This window comes from Equus caballus, chromosome 22, assembly GCF_041296265.1.
Source record: "Equus caballus isolate H_3958 breed thoroughbred chromosome 22, TB-T2T, whole genome shotgun sequence".
In the NCBI taxonomy this organism is placed as follows: Eukaryota; Metazoa; Chordata; class Mammalia; order Perissodactyla; family Equidae; genus Equus; species Equus caballus.
Genome location: NC_091705.1, coordinates 13,615,870 through 13,632,710, shown reverse-complemented (window position 1 = coordinate 13,632,710; position 16,841 = coordinate 13,615,870). Strand labels below are relative to the sequence as shown.

Genomic DNA, 16,841 nt, shown 5'->3' with positions numbered 1-16,841 from the left:
CCCAGCCTAAAACAACACAATGCCACACAAAGGAAAAACCTGAGAGCTTCCATCTAAATATGACTTGCTACCTCATATCATGCTTATTTAGGTATAGTTCTATCTTTCCTAAGAACAAGATTTGCTTTTTAAAGTTGGGGTAGATATGGTCAGCCCCTCTTTCATGGCAAGCTCTCTGCCGGAGCCTGGGGATCCAATGTTGGAAGAGAAGATACCACTCCTAGGAAGGGCTCTGCCCTCTTTGGGTATTTCTTTATAGAGGCACAGCAAATTGTTTTAAAAAATAGCCGAGTGATATTTCTTAAATTCAGATGGAACGACTTTGGTTAAAGATGCTTACACCTGCATTAGTCACAGGATACATAATATAATCTTTTACAGAAAAAATCTGGGTGCTGTGGGAATCATATGGGAAGCCAAGAGGTAAAGAACATTGGGGATCTCCAGGGGATCTTCTGAGTGAGACTGAACAAGAGGAGAAGGGCCTGGGTTGATAGAGAAGAGAGAAAGGCATTTCATGGACGGAGAATGGAGAGAGAGAGAGCGCTCAGGTTCAAGGGCACGAAGAGGTAAGTGTGGCCACACCGAGCAGTTTTTACCTGACTGTGATAGTGCAGAAATTAACACCCTGTGAAAGGTCAATAGGGATTCCACCACACACAAAGCTTGGGGATTAAATAAATTGGAGAAATTTGCATATTACTTCCAGAATTCAGAGGTTCATGGCACATGCTGTATTCAGGATCCCTGAGAAGGACTGCTACCTATAACAAAAACAATAATAAAATAGCCCAAAAAACCAAGTTTGTGAAACTGAGCATTTTCTAAACTTCTGTGACTACGAAATCTTTTGCCACTAGAACACTGTTCAATTATCTTCAGGGGCACTGATGTTCCATAGAGTGGATCTTGGGAAATTTCTGAAGGAAGCAGTGCTGAGATATAAAGCTGATAGGATGGTTGGGGGTGGGGGTGGTTGTGTGGCAGCAAATCTCCTATACTAGGTAGATGTGTTTGGGTTTGATATGTCAAGCAATTAGATGCTACTGTGTCACCCTGGAGAAAGGAAAGATGGTTTCTTGTAACATAATTTAGCACACCAAAATCACACCTCCAACTTCATATTGGTGTTATCATCATGCTTTCAGATTTATCACGTCATTGTTGGAAAGGCGGTGTAACAGAGGGTTTCACAGCCAGACGCCTGTGTTCAAATCCTGACTTCCTTCTTCCTGTGTGACCTTGGTCCACGTCTCCATGCTTCTGTCTCATCACCTATAATAAATACGGACGTGATGACAATGGGATAATGGTGCTTAACTCACAGGGTTGTTGGAAGGATTAGATGAGATACAATAATCAAAGCACTTAGTAGAGTGTCTAATATAAAGCATGTGACCAATAAAACATAACACATTTATTTTTACAGAAACAGTATTGTGTAATGGAAAAGGCACAGACTTGAGGACAGACAGTCTGAAGTTCAAACCCTGTCACTGTCCTTTACTGGGTTATCAAATCCTATGCATTAATGTTATTGCTGTAAAAAAGGAAAGGTTATTGTTGTAAAAAAGTGAGGCTGGCCCAGTGGCATAATGGTTCGGTTCGTGCACTCCATTTCAGTGGCCCAGGGTTTGCGGGTTTGGATCCCAGGCTTGGACCTGGCACCACTCATGGAGCCACATTGTTCCGGCATCCTACATAAAATAGAGGAGATTGGCACAGATGTTAGCTCAGCGACAGTCTTCCTCAAGCAAAAAGAGGACGATTGGCAGCAGATGTTAGCTCAGGGCCAATCTTCCTCACACACACAAAAAGAAAATATTAATACATATCTTACAGGATTATTGTGAGCATTAGAGATCTCAATAAAATATGAAGAACATAGAAGCTGCTCAAGCAGTGGTTGCCAGTATAACTATTGTGATTCTACTGTATTCCTCCATCTCTTATTAGGAGCAATACATTGCTCCAGAAGCTTCCCTACTCTTTTTCTGAAATTGCCTGAATTTCTCCAATGATTCCTGCTAGGCTAAAGGAAACACTTGTGCTGATTATTGGATTATGAAACATTACTAAACATTTGCTAAATAAATGGATGTATAAATTAATATCCCTCTAACTGAGGATTTCACACAGTGGGACACTGGTAGAAAATATAAGACAGCAAAGCTTATTAGCACAAGAAATCATGGTCTGTGCAGTTAAAATGAACATGGGTCCATTTTATCCTTGTTGTATAGACAGAGAAGCTAAAATGTAAGAAAGCTAAGAGTCATGTTTATGCATTTTGTTCTTACAGACTAGGTTTAGACCTAAACCCACTGTTTCTCACGTTGCTAGTTTTTTTTTCTTTTAAAGATTTTATTTTTTCCTTTTTCTCCCCAAAGCCCCCCAGTACGTAGTTGTATATTCTTCGTTGTGGGCCCTTCTAGTTGTGGCATGTGGGACGCTGCCTCAGCGTGAGTTTGATGAGCAGCGCCATGTCCGCGCCCAGGATTCAAACCAACGAAACACTGGGCCGCCTGCAGCGGAGCGCACGAACTTAACCACTCGGCCACGGGGCCAGCCCCTCATGTTGCTAGTTTTTAATAAACAGATAGGATGGGAATACGATAATAAACCTTTCTCCTTGGTATCTGTATCATCTCCTAAGGATTTTGTCAAGAGTATATTTAAATTTTGATTTTTAATAAAACATTTTATCCTAAAACATTTCTCACTGGAACTCTTAAATTTACAAAAGGAGGACTGTTTTTTCCCATTTCAATTTCAAACCACAAAGAGAATTCCCAGCTTCTCCTTTATTTTTCTCCTTTTCTTTTGAATTGATGCCTGATCAGGTTTTAATTCAGATCAGTCCTGGAAAGATTGTTTTGCCAGATGACATGTAACTTGTGATCCTGTTGCCGGTTATATGCTCTTTCACGTGAAAACTTGTATGGGGAATGTTTTTTAAAAAACGCAAGATTTATATTGTGGTCCACACCATCTGAAGTGTGCTACATAAGGCACATAAGATCATGTGATAACTCAATATCTTTCCTAAAGGGGTATCCTCCCATGGGATAAATATGTTATAAATAAAAAGGACCCGGAGACATATGATAATTTTGTTGCATTGAAGAACATTTCTCTAAAAGGCCAAGGATGAACTAGCCAAATGCAGAAGCAAACACATTCTTGTTTCAAATCTGGCCATGAATATGTCCTTAGGTTTAAATATCCTTTGTGAATGTACTGAAATTTGGAATTCTTATAGCCCTAAAGGGACTGAAAGTAATTCCTCCTGTTTGTGAATTCTTTTTGAGTTTATGAAGCCTTTTCATACACTTCATCCTTAATGAGGAGCCAGGTAAATTACCTCTGCATTTCAGGACATATGGTATTTAGCTAAAAACATCCAGTGCAATGACAAAAACAGTCAACACAAGTGTTTTATAAACCTCGGTGGTGCCTAATTCCCCGCTTTCACAGTTTTTCCTCGATGCTTACCCCCACCCCACCATCCCACAAACAGAGCAAATGGCACTCTAGATAGACAGAATCAGCTTTGACGAGAGAGATTTAAGGTTGCAAAGTGACATATAGTGGGTTTAGGGCAGAGCCCATTCCTTGCTGTTTTCCTCGCTGGGTATAGACTAATTTCCAAAAATTACTGGATTAGGATACGGAATGATTTCTCGAACAAGATTTTGGTGTCTTTTAATTTACTATATGTAATGGGCACATGAAAGAAGAAATTCTGGAATTCATAAATGTGAAGTCAACATTTTTCTTTAAACACATACACGTATATACACACTCGCATAAGCAGCAAGAAAGGGAAAGAAAACAACCTGACAATTTCATATGATGAAGAACGGATTAAAGTTCACCAATCTGGGATGTTATTATACTTGGGAATTTTCAAAGACAAGAGCCACAGTCTCTGGAGACCGAAATTGGAGCATCTTATTGATCTTCAATGTAACTCTTAGCACATTTATATTCTAAAATAAGAAAAATCTGTCTACAGCAAGGAATGAGATCCCTAAATAGGTTATTTTACATGTGCAAAACTTGATTTTTAACCCAAATTTCACAAAGTATTGTAACAGGCGGTTTTACTGTTCTCCAGCTTAATGGGAGCCACGTGGACAAAATCCCTTTGAAAATGTGTATCTTGTTTGATATTTACCTAAAATATTATATAAGTTAGAGCTCTTTGACAAATATATTGAATCATATTGTCCTGACTGATTTGTTGGGAGAAAAATAAAAGTGGAAGAGATTGGTTTTGGGAGGGAAAGACTGGTATTCAGTGACAGAATTGGCCTCTAATCTGGCAGAAAAACAACATAATTAAAATTTGAGAAGGCACTTTAGGTCTTACAGTAATCAGCAATCAAAAGAAAGAAGAGTTTCTAAAAATAGGGACGGATAATTAACAATCTAAAAATAGACTTGGCCAGCCATATGGAAGTCATTACGGTCTAGAGGTTAAAGGGGCTGAGGAGAATAAAAAACCAAATCAAATATTATTGCATATTAAACGCATTACCTATAAACATAGTTCGTAATGCTTTACAGAGTTCGGCTTCATCTAAGACCATTTGATACAAGAAAAATATAGAAGCACAAATTATCATTTCCTAATTGATCAAGAGTTTTTCTCAGGAAGGTGCTTTTGGCTCTAATCCAAAAGCCTCCTTTTGGGTTAAGATACGCATGTCATGCTATTGGTGTGAGAGCGATTCTGTCTTTCACAAGGGGAAATATGGTGATTTTTAGATAGCTTCTATTTAGAATAAGCAGTCGTACTTCCAATATAAATAGAATAGCCCTAAGGCAAATAATTAGACAAAACAAGAGACTGTCAACAGAGGTGTACCTACTTGATGGATTTAGTAAGCGCTAAAGGGTTCTAAATTTTTTTTAGATTAAAGCTGTCAGTGTGTGTAATTTCCTCTGTTTTTATTGTTATTATGGGAAGATGCAGGAAATGTTATTACCAGGGAATTACTGTCAGGGTTGTAGAGTTTCTAGGCTTTTTATGCGTTTGACATCTTCTATGCTGCGTGTTAACACCATTGCCTGGAAGGCTATGGGAGCAATCTTAAATTTGCTTACTTTGGTTTTGAACTTTTGGCTTAAAAAAAAGGTGGATTGTAGAGGAGTGATTGGATTGACTTCAATAGAAAGCAGCTCCTAAAGTGGAAAGAACACAGGTGTGTGAGGCTGCGACCCAAACTGGAAATTAGGCTCCGTCTTATATCATGTGTATGATCTTTGCCAAGAAATTTATGTCTGAGCTTCATGTGTCTTACATGCAAAATAAGAGTAATAGTTTCTTGGCATTTATGTTGGGGATTGTAAGTATCTTATGCAGAAACACAGGTGAAATCTTTAGGCACACAGGGCCTTGGTGCGTAATAGTGGCTTAATAGATGATAATAGCTATTAATATTGTCCATCAATTTTATCTAGTCACAGTTAAGATATTCTTAGGTTGTTGACAAGACAGAAATGGCAAAATTCACCAAAATAGCTTGAAGCTTCATGGATAAGGAATTATGTTCTTTCTAATTTGCAGCCCTGCCATTCAAATTTCAGGAATCTTTCTTGCTTTTCCCTATTGGAGTTAAATGATTTTTGCTTTCTTAAATATGGTCATTCAGTCAAGATCTATTTTTTCATTCTTTTAATATCAGAGTACCCTTTATGCCCACCAAAGAATTCTCACTGTTTGATTTTATTTTCCATCTTTGTACGCATATGATTGCTTCTGATTAGTAAATAAAATAAATGATAAAGCCTAAAGAATTGTGAAAATGGATACAGAAATGAGTCTTCATAAAAGATCTTGCATATTTCTTTTTAAGTATTTTTCTCCTAGCTAACTTACCTTTTCTGTTGCTATTGTCCATAGGATCTTTCCATTCAATTCCTAAGTGGTTACTATTTCTGAATATGAAAGTATTGATTTCCATAAAATGACACTACCTTACTCAATTACCTTTTTAGTTGAATCTTTGAGTTTCATCTGTTTTTTAGTCAAATCGTCTGAAAATTTGATGATCCTCCCCTTTTTTTCAATTTTATGTTGCTAATTTTTTTCTTGTCTAATTATGTTGGCTAGTACCTCCAGTAGAATGTTAAACACTAGTGGTGATAATGGACATCATTGTATTTTTCCTGACATTTCTAGTGATTCTCTGTTAAGTATGATTCTAGCTTCTGTACTGAGATAATATATTTTATTAGGTTAGAAAAGTGTCCATCTATTGCTATTTTATTGAATGTGTTTATCAGAAGGGATTTTGAATTTTGATAAATTTTCAGTGTTTTTAATTTTTATAACTATTAATATGATGAATTATATTAATTAAAAATTTATTAAAATTAGTGACTTCTTTTTAAAAACCTGAACTTGGTGTATAACCATATATATTCACTCACACTGTTTGATTTTTGAAAAAGTTTGTCTGTGTTTGAAGATCTGTACCAAATCATTTTCGATGACATTCTTATTATGTTGTAACAAAGTCCTTTTTTTAACTCTATTTTATGAACAGGAACAAAAAATAGATTTTTTACTATAGAAAATATATGTAGCTTATTAAAATATATTATTGCTCTTTTGTATTTTTGTCTTTTTATGTTGTTTTTTAATATCAGTAATACATTTATGATATTCAAAAAGAAAAAAATTAAAGATGTGCAGTGAAAGTCTTATACCATCTTCTCACCCATCTCCTCAGCTCTTACTCTTCACCTTTTCACAGGTAACCATTGCTTTTAGTTTTTGCATGTCCTTCCAGAGTGTCCCTGCATGTACAGATAAATACAAATAAAATTCTTATCTTTCTCTCTGCTGTTTATACAATAAATAGAATAGTACACACATTTTCTGCACTTTGCTTTTTCATTAGCGATAAATCTTAAAGCTTGTTATATCTCAATAGATAAATATTTTTCATTCTTTTTTATAGTAGCATTTTATTTCATTATATCATATATTATAATTTTTAACATTCTCCTATTAATGGACATTTAGAATGCTTCCAATATTTTCCAATTACAATGTTGAAATGAATAGCTTCCAAAAATTCAAAATCTATACTGATAAAGCTGATAAACAAGCATTTTTTGCCTTTCAAGAGGGATTGTAAATTGGTGCAATCCTTCTGGAGAGACATTTGGCAATGGTTATAAAAATTGCAAATGCCTGTTCCCCTTACCCAACAAATCCACTTCTGGGAAATGATTCTCTTTTTCACTTAGGTTTCAATGGTGCTTGTTTTAAAAATAGAGAAGACATTCCTGATTTAAAAGGTTTTGCACCCTATTTACAAGGTGATCTGTTTTGAAGGCTTTAAAGAATAGGCTAGGTGCTTATTAGGAGATCTATGTAGTTATCTGCCAATCTTCTGAGACCACTTCAAGCATCATGTTTTGAGATTTTATTCATGTGCTGTCATCAGAAATATATTTGTGTCTTAGACTAAATCATTTCAAACCTTGCAATTTCAAGTGCTTTCTCTCAGATTCATACTCAGATTATTTCCGTATACTTCTCCCTTACACCACCTCACTTCTTTATCTCACTCTGATTTCTTTTCCCTTGGTAGAAAAGGCCATCCATTCCACTGGCAGAAAATTATCTGGCCTTTTTGTGTTTCTTTCCTCTACTCCTTTCCCAAATGATCCCCAGTGCTTTGAAAGCTGAATAGATATTTTTCTCTCTTTGGAGTTCCCTTCCTTCATCCCTCTTCTTTCTGTATTTTTTAAATGTTATTTGTACTGATTTATAACTTGTTTTCATATTACACAGTAACACTCAAATAGAATAGGAGGGTTATCATGAAAAGAAACTACCTCTACCTCTGTAAGTAACTTCTCTTCTAGTTCTATTTCCCAGAGGCAATCTCTTTTAACATTTCTGCTCAAATATTCCTAGTGGTTACCTCCATAATTTTAAAAATGTAGTCGTACCTCTATTTCTTGCATTGTGAGCTTTAGTCTCTCCATTTCTTTTCTTATATTAAAAATAAGGGTATAGCTCCTATATGTCATCCCACTCTCCCCAACCCACTTCTTTCTGATTTTGATAGTTATTTAATCCTTTATTTAATTCCTTTGACTACCTACATATATCTTTAATTTATATACTTAAACTTTTTCTTTTTTCTATCATTACGAATATTTCTTTGATTCTCTCTATGTCAGAAATGCTACTGTTTTCCCCTTACTCTTTCTACCACCTCATTCCACCACTTCTACTTCCTGTCTCCTGAGAGATAATTGTCAAATTTGATAACATTTATATTCTAATCTGTAACTATAATCAGATTTTCTTTGCTTTTTATGTATGCTGAATTGCACAGGTGAAAACAAATAACGCATAATTATAATGTAATTCTTGTGCACTATAGAGCCAAGTAGTGGGTTATAATTACAATTGCTCCTCTACCCGTTGCTTCATTTGGTATTGCTATTTGGAGAATGTTTCTAGTGCCAAGAGGTAATACAGTCCCTCCTTTTTATGCTAATTTGGGTACTCCAACCTATGCCACTTCATGAAAAAATTTTAGTTTGCTTTCATATTTAGACCAATACTTTCTTGCTCTTTGTCTGTAGTTATTGCTTGCCTTTATTTTCTCATCAAGAGAATTACATGCCCCATCACCCAGCCTTTTTGAAGACTAAAATTAAAACCTGCCTTTTCCATGGAATGTGCTCAGTGTGACACCGAGGCCATTTATCTCTGTACGAGGTAAATTTCTCCATGGTTAGTATCATAAACTTGTATATTGATTATGATTAACTGTAGATATTTTTACTAGGACATATCACTAGTTTTTCAGAATTATATTTTACATTTCCTCAGGTAAGTCACTGTATGATAATGCTCTTGAGTAACTTTGTTTTTCCACCTCTTGTGCTACCTATTCTTTCTTCCACTCTAATGCTTACAACAGTTCAGAGCTTCCTATGGATGGCAATTTACATTTGTTGATAACGCAGATTCTAAATGAGATCTACATCTTACATTGTTCTGTAGTCATTTTCTATGTACAAGGAAATGGCCTACTAAGAGTAGGTTCAAGGATTCCACATGTATTTTCTGGGTTAATCTCAGATATCTCCCCCACTAACTGTATAATCTTGCTTATGTCCTTTAACATCTCTTGGACTCCTTTTTCTTGTATGTATCTTTCTGGTATTTATTCCTTTCCATTCCTAATACCACCTTAGCTCAAGTTCTTCTTTCCTGCTTAGGCTCAGCGTTAGGTCAGCTCCTAACTGACCACCTGTTTTCAGAAGTCCCACCCAGACCCACTCTGGCACAACATTTCCTGGCTCTAAGATTTTCAATGACTCTTTATGACCTAGCAACTAGACTTCAAACTCCTTACTGTAGCACTTAAATTCCTCCATGATCTAAACACGTTTCCAAATTTCCCTAGTGAGTAATAAGCCTAAACTTATCTCTCAATAATAATAGTTTTAAGTTCTTTAAATACACATTGCCTCTTCCCCTCACCAACCTTGCTTATTCTAATCTCTCTTCTTGGAATGCCCATTTCCAATCTCTGTCTGAGGAAGTTCTCCTATTTTCAAAGGCTTTTTCAAATTTAATTACCTCCAATATTTCTCTTGATGCCTCAAAGCTGAAATTGCATCTCCTTTCCCATGCCTTCTTCTAGCACTTTCTTAAGATCAGTTCTTAACTTTTAAGAATCTCTTGCATTGCATACATCTCTGTGTGTTGTGCTCCAAAATAGATGTGTCTTCCTTGAGAAAAGGGGTATCCTGTGTGTATTTTATGTCCCTCAGTGAACACATCATTGTAGGAACTCCAGAAATATGTTGACTATAAGACTGAATCCATAAAATGAAATTGGTCATTCTCACCCATGCTAACCTCACAGGGGCATGAGCCTGTCTTATTCAGAGGAAGAGTTTGCACAAATATATGGACGTATTCTAAGATGCAATGTGGTTTTATTTTTTCTTGAGCAGATGAGTGACTATGCACATAATATACAGGATATATTTGAAAAAAGAAATAGATGGAGCTGAAGCTTAATTGAACTTCCCAGTTTTTAGTGGAACATGATGTGGGATGTTTCATTTTTGCCTTGGGAAATTAAGACAAATGAAAGGGCTGACTTAAAAAAAAATATATATTTTATAGCCATATATAAATTCAAACATGAAAGCATTTAGTCATTCATATTACAGGCTGAAAAGTCTTCCTGGCCTGGCATTAGAAGAAGAAATTGTATGTCTTAATTATCTGTGGGCCTTATTAAAATTGCAAGCTTGTTCCTCTCTGCTATGTCTACCGAGAACCACTTCTCACAGCTCAATAAATAATACTGGCATAATCATCAAGAGATGGGCACTTAGAAGTTTCAGGAGAAAACATCCTATGGGAGGGGGTATTTATATATGGGAATGGAATTTTCCCTTACCTGCCAACTTGGCTTGGCTATATGAGCAGATAGCATTTCACTTCTTTCAGGAAGTTAGGAAGTTCAAAAGTTGGCATGGCAGTTAGAAACTTGCATTAATTCAAATGTGACCAGGAATATCAGTAATGATTTTATACAATGTCAAGTTGTATTGGAATGTAAGGGGGACACTAAGGTGGCTCAATAAGCAGTCTCGTGGTGTAGGGGTGATAGGAATGGGTGAATAGTTTCCTCAGAGTCTCAATTTCAGATTAGTACTGATTTAAGGTGAGCATATCAGATGAGGATCATCCATTTCTTATTTTGTAGATAATGGAATGAAGATGGGAGGACATTAAGTCTCTCCCTGTGCTATTGTATCACCCTATTTCCACTTTATATTTGTGAAAAGCAGGCTTTGTGTACCCGATACCCCCTAACCTTGAATAACAGAAGGATTCTATTGGTGAAAACTTCATTAAATATTTTTCTCTTCCCAATAACTTTGTAAAACAAACAAACAAATGGTTCTGCCCTTTCTTTTAATCTCAGGGATGGTGAGAAGGAGATGGCACCATTAAGCATTGTGTGGTCGATGTCTTTTAGAAGCTACTACAAAATCAGTTGCCTTCAACTGAGTAAACACAGGACCCCTCCCCCAGAGGGTCTATGGGTCGAATTCAGGGGGTCTGTGAATTGGGATAGGGAAAAATTACATTTTTATTCTCACTAAGTTCTGTCCAAAATAGATCATTTCTTTCAGTAATGAATGTGAGCAACAAACCACAGTACCGGGATATATACTTTTTCACGTTTCATGACAGTTGTTACAATATCTTAAAGTCTCATATGTGTTCCTCACTACTTTGAAATGCAGTAGCTAATTTAAATTTAATAGTCATATTAATTTATTAAAAAAACTGTTTTACTATATCACTAATCTGTTTTTTTAAAATTGTAATCATAGAATTGGTTTTGTTGGTATTCTTATGTATTTTATCTCATGCTTTTAAAAACATTATTTTGAGAAGAGACTGCAGGCCTCCCCAGACTGCCAAAAAACTCAGGACACAAAACGAGTGAACCCCTGTGCTAAATAATACCTTCAAGTGTTTAGGTTTTATTCAAAATTAATTTTCATTTCTTTCCAGCCATGTAGCTTAGAAACTAGTTTTAACAATGTTTTCTTCATAATTCAAGCTACTACTCTCACTAATGTTGGTTTTTGAAGGCAGCCTCATTAGGAAGAAATTAAGCTCAAGTTTCTTGTAGAAATTTTTATCGCCACTTCTAAAATGATTAGAATGTTGTATTGTCCAGTGGAAAGTCATTATTTTTTAAAGAATAAATTTAATATGTTATCAAAATGGACTTTAAAATGGGATTCAAAGGCTTCTAATTTACTACTGGAGTTATTCCAATGCTTCATCAATTATTGAGACAAGAACTGAGGAAGCAAAGAGGTCAAACAACACTACTCTTAAATCTGGAAGAAATCGTGCAAAAACATACACATTTTTTTTCACTTTATCTCCAAGAAGATTAAGTAATTTGTGATTATTGGAGAATTATGCATAAATTACCCATATATGGCAAAGCTCCTTAAAATTACATGCTGTTGTTTGGACATAGAATGTTTCTTTTCTTTATTTAAAACTAAATGAGGGGCCCAGCCTGATGGTGTAGCAGTTAAAGTTCGTGGACTTAGCTTCGACCACAGGGAGTTCACAGGTTCGGATCCTGGACACGGACCTACAAGCCACTCGTCAGGACACTCTGTGGCGGCTTCCCACATAAAATGGAGGAAGACGGGCACAGATGTTAGCTCAGTGACAATCTTCCTCGAGCAAAAAGAGGAAGATTGGCAACAGATGTTAGTTCAGGGCCAAACTTCCTCACACACACACACACACACACACACAACTAAATGAGACTGAGGAATGGTTGCTAAAGGAAATTAGGATTTAATCTTAGCAAATAATACCTAGGATGCTATGAATTCAACATGTGAAATGATTTAAAATTTAAGAATAATCTCTCAAATATCAATTCTGCATTAGGCTGAATTTTTAACAACTTGTGTAGTTTTATCTATACTTGTCTAGAGATCAAATGTCAGGGCCTGGGAAATAGAGGCCAGATGGCACGAGCCAAATTGAAATGTGCAAATCAAGCAACACTTCACACGCTACTCACTTTTTACTTCCATTTTGAATGCAGGTTGGGGGGTCTTATAAAATTTTCCTAAGGCAATCCTCTGGAAAGACAAGGTGTAGTTGTCAGGGTTTGGTTCTTTACAAGTAAACTTAAGTGCTTTTTTTCTTCTGAAGTCACTGCTGATGGTCTAAATATGTGGTAGCTGTGACACAGTAGCGGCAAAGTGATCACACATCATTACATAGTGCACACGTGATTATTTATGCCTTCTCAACCACAGTGTAAGTTACTAGCAATTACTTTTCCTTCTCCCCAATGTAATTACACTGTAATCTACTGGGACATGTAATTGCATGGACGGCTTCTGCACTGAATTATGCAGCTCTCAGGGACGACGTGAGACCCTGGGAGCCTTTTACCAGCTAGCAGCTGGGCGGTCTCTTTGTGTAAACCTGGTGGCCTGAATATAAGGGCTATGCTGGAGGGAGATTTGAAACCCAGTTGTGATGTGGGGTCACCAAGTAAACTGCCTAAGGGTTGGAGAGCTTGCTTGATTGGTACCCAACCTCATCAAATGGCCCCTCAATTTCCCATCCTCAGATTATGAAATGTCTGTAGGAGAAAAGGAAGCTCCTGTGAAAGCAAAATTTTTATTCATGGAGAATTTCTTTAGGATTTAGGAATCTTTTAATCACCATTGTCAGACTCCATATACCTAATAAAAGCATGATGCTTTAAAATTTGCACAGCTTTATAGTAATGTGTGTGCTCAAAAAAAAAAAAAGATAAATTACTTTAGCATGACAAAATACAAAATAAATATTACGTGTCTCGTCCAAGAGAAAGAGGAAATAAAGGCTTGCTTTCTTTTTCTTTTCTTTCCTTTTTGTTTTACCAGACACAAATGTAAAAGCAACACGTTAAGTAAATAATCTAAGGATGTGGTAATTTACCACTATTTCTAGTGTGTTCATCTAGGAAGGAGCAATTTTTAATTGTTCAGCTGTTTATTTATCTGGGTGACTTCTAAAACAGGCTCTCAGAGGCCAGAGTTTATCCAAATTGGAGTCAGGAAGATTCCCAAAGAGGCAGGTGTAGAGCCTGGATGATCTGATCCTGTGGGAAGGACACAAGAACTATATGGGCAAGAATTGTTTTCTCCTTGTCTTACTGGCTGATCCCCTCATAAGAGAGTTGAAATTTTCCTTGGCTTTACCCCTTGGCTTGATGATCTGTCCAAGTTCATGTGCAATGTGTGCAAATGCATGTTGCGTGTTTCTTGTGGGTGCATGTATTTCACTTCATGCCAGAATTCTTGTAAAATGAATCTTTTGGAACAAGAACGTCTTCAACTAGGTAAAAGCTTTGTGGGAGAAGTCTGGACTAAAGCAACAATGTTGGATTGAATCCTGTGGGCCAAAAGGCAAAATCCTTGCTTGATTGGCCTCCAACGTGAAATTTCAAGTGTGTAGTTACATCGTTCATGACTAGACCTTCCAAATAGATGTGAATTTGGGGGCTATTTTTCTTGAAGTGTTTTGAATAAAAGGAGTGTTTGAAGAATTTATGAAAAGAAGCCTTCTTGCCCCAAAGAAGGCTATTTTGAAAACTTGTCTCTTGAATGGATCTTTCCCCTCCAGCTTTATTGAGATAAATTGACATAGAACATTTTGTAAGTTTAACATGTACAACATGATAATTTGATACACAAATATATTGCTAAATGATTACCACAATAAGGTTAGTTAACACATAATTACCATTTGTTTTTGTTCTCATGGTGATAACGTTTAAGATCTACTCTCTTAGCAACTTTCAAGTATACAACACAGTGTTGTTAATTATAGTCACCTCAGAACTTATTCATCTCTAAACTGGAAGTTCGTACCCTATGACCAACATCTACCTATTTCCCCACTCCCCAGTCCCTGGCAACCACCAGTCTACTCTCTCTTTCTGTGAGCTCGCTTTTTAACAATCCACATATAAGAAAGATCATGCTGTATTTGTCTTTCTCTGTCTGACTTAATTCACCTAGCATAATGCCGTCAAGGTTCATCGACCTTGTTGCAAATGGCAGGATTTCCTTCTTTTTTATTGGTAATTAATATCTCTATCCATCTTCCACATTTTCTTTATCCATTGAACCAGTCTTTATTCAGCAAATGGGGCACTTTTTTTCTGTTTTACTTACGTACATTAATATTTTTCTAATCTATTCATCTGTCTTCTAGTATAGTTTTATCATTTATTTCTTTGGAAACGAACATACATACATATGTAGACGGATGAATGGGTAGATAGACATACAAATACAGTGAAATTCCTTTATTGGTTTTCACTATTGAACACTGATAGGAGCAAACTTTCTAAACAGTCTACTTCAAAATATTCTCTTAAATAACTGAACATTCAGTGTATATCCTAGTTTTTAGATACTTTGATGGTTAGCCATCACAAATAGTTCTAACCCTGTGATTGACATTACCTTATAAGCCTTTAATATTGTGTAATGGTTTCCTTAACCCTGGAGTCACTCGCTAATGAGACATGTGTTTTTGATGATTGTGAACTTGATTAGTTTCACTTTAGGCTATCATTCATCATAGTCACACACATTTGCGGCATACAGGCTGTATAGTTACATTTTTTGCCTGTGGAAATGTTGCATTGTCTACCTTCGACCCAGATGCTAAGCTTTCCTTAGGTTGTCATGGATTTTTGACTTCGTGAAATATTTTGAGATTTCGGTCACTTTGTTTGATGTCGCCACCAAATTCAGGCACCTCCCGTGACATAAATGAGAGATTCAGATGAATCTGCTTGTGGTTTTGTGTGGTATATAAAGGTCAGTGTTCAAAGGGCAGCCTCCCACCATGGAGAATGCAAGTATGCTTTTATTAGGACAAGAGGCGAAGCTCTCCCTGACTGTGGATACCATTAAGGACTGAGCTAAACTGAGGTTATTTTTTCCCCTAAAATCATACTATTCAGCAATTGTATCACTATTATAATTTGTAGAATTTACTAAATTGTCAACATAAAAAAGTGTTTTAAATATTTTCCTGTTAACTGATGCCAAAACTCATAGCGTCACACCTCTTATGCAACAATAATCAACTTATTTGCTTGCCCATCACGGTCTCATTCCTAATTTTATTAAAGTCTTTCAACTATAGGAACTGGAATTCAGTATACATTATATCCTCTTTCTAAATCTGAGGGAGTTTTCCCTCCTTCTTCTGCTAGAGTTGGACTTCATGTTACTTTCCAAGAGCCTTAATTCATGTCTCTAATTTGGTTAAATTAGCCCAAACCAAAGTGACAGGAAAGCAAAGTTGAAGGCATCCCAAACAGTTGACAAAAGGCAGGGCATGTTGTGGTTAAACTGTCTAGTGGGAGGAAGTATGGCCTTATAGAGAAGAACCCATTGCCTAGGTCTCTGCTGTCCATTATGAGAGCCACTAGCCACCCATGGCTATCAGACACTCAAGATGTGGTGAGTCCAAATTGAGATGTGCACTATGTGTCAAATACACATCTATTTTGAAGATTTAATATGAAAGCAAGAATATAAATTACCTTATTCATAATTTTTAAAACCTTACTCATTGGAATGATAATATCTTGGACATATTGGCTAAATAAGCTACAATATTAAAAACAATTTCACCTTTCTCATGTTACTTTTTTTTTTTAATATGGCTACTGGAAATTTTTAAATCACATGCGTTGCTCACATTATATTTCCATTGGACAGTGCTCGTCTAGAGGTTAAATAAATGGCTTTATTGGAAGTCCTTGATTCTCTTGCCAGCACAGTTTGGCTCTGGATGAGACATGTAATCATAAAAGCTCTCAGTTTCTTCATCTGCAAAATGGGGATAATAACTCTTCCCACTTACCGATGTCATAGAGAAGTAACTATAAGGATTAATGAGCCAGAGCTTGTAAAATGCTGAGTTCTTTGGATCTTCTAGAGAGAAACTAACTTTTCTTTTAATTTCCCTGGGGACTAGACTATGTGAATAAACAAATAGTATGCATGGGAAAACACCCACACACTCACATGGCTTTGGCCCATTTTTTCCTTTGGTGGATTTATAGTGGCTACAAACAACAGGGGAAGAAAAAAAGAATCAAACACTAAAAAATGCCAAATACACCACTGTCAGGCTTGGCTAAGCTTTGTATGGATATATATCTATAAATCTAACTATATATATATAACTATATATATAG

The 16,841-nt window shown here is 36.2% G+C and overlaps 1 long non-coding RNA gene across 1 annotated transcript in view; it reads right to left on the bottom strand.

Moving 5' to 3' along the window:
* Positions 1 to 224: 224 nt before the first annotated feature.
* LOC138920264 (uncharacterized) overlaps positions 225 to 16,841 on the bottom strand; it is a 55,025-nt gene continuing 38,408 nt past the window's right edge. Inside the window, exon 3 of the long non-coding RNA XR_011431136.1 lies at positions 225 to 1,275. This is a non-coding gene — a long non-coding RNA (uncharacterized lncRNA). The remainder of the gene's footprint in view (positions 1,276 to 16,841) is intronic.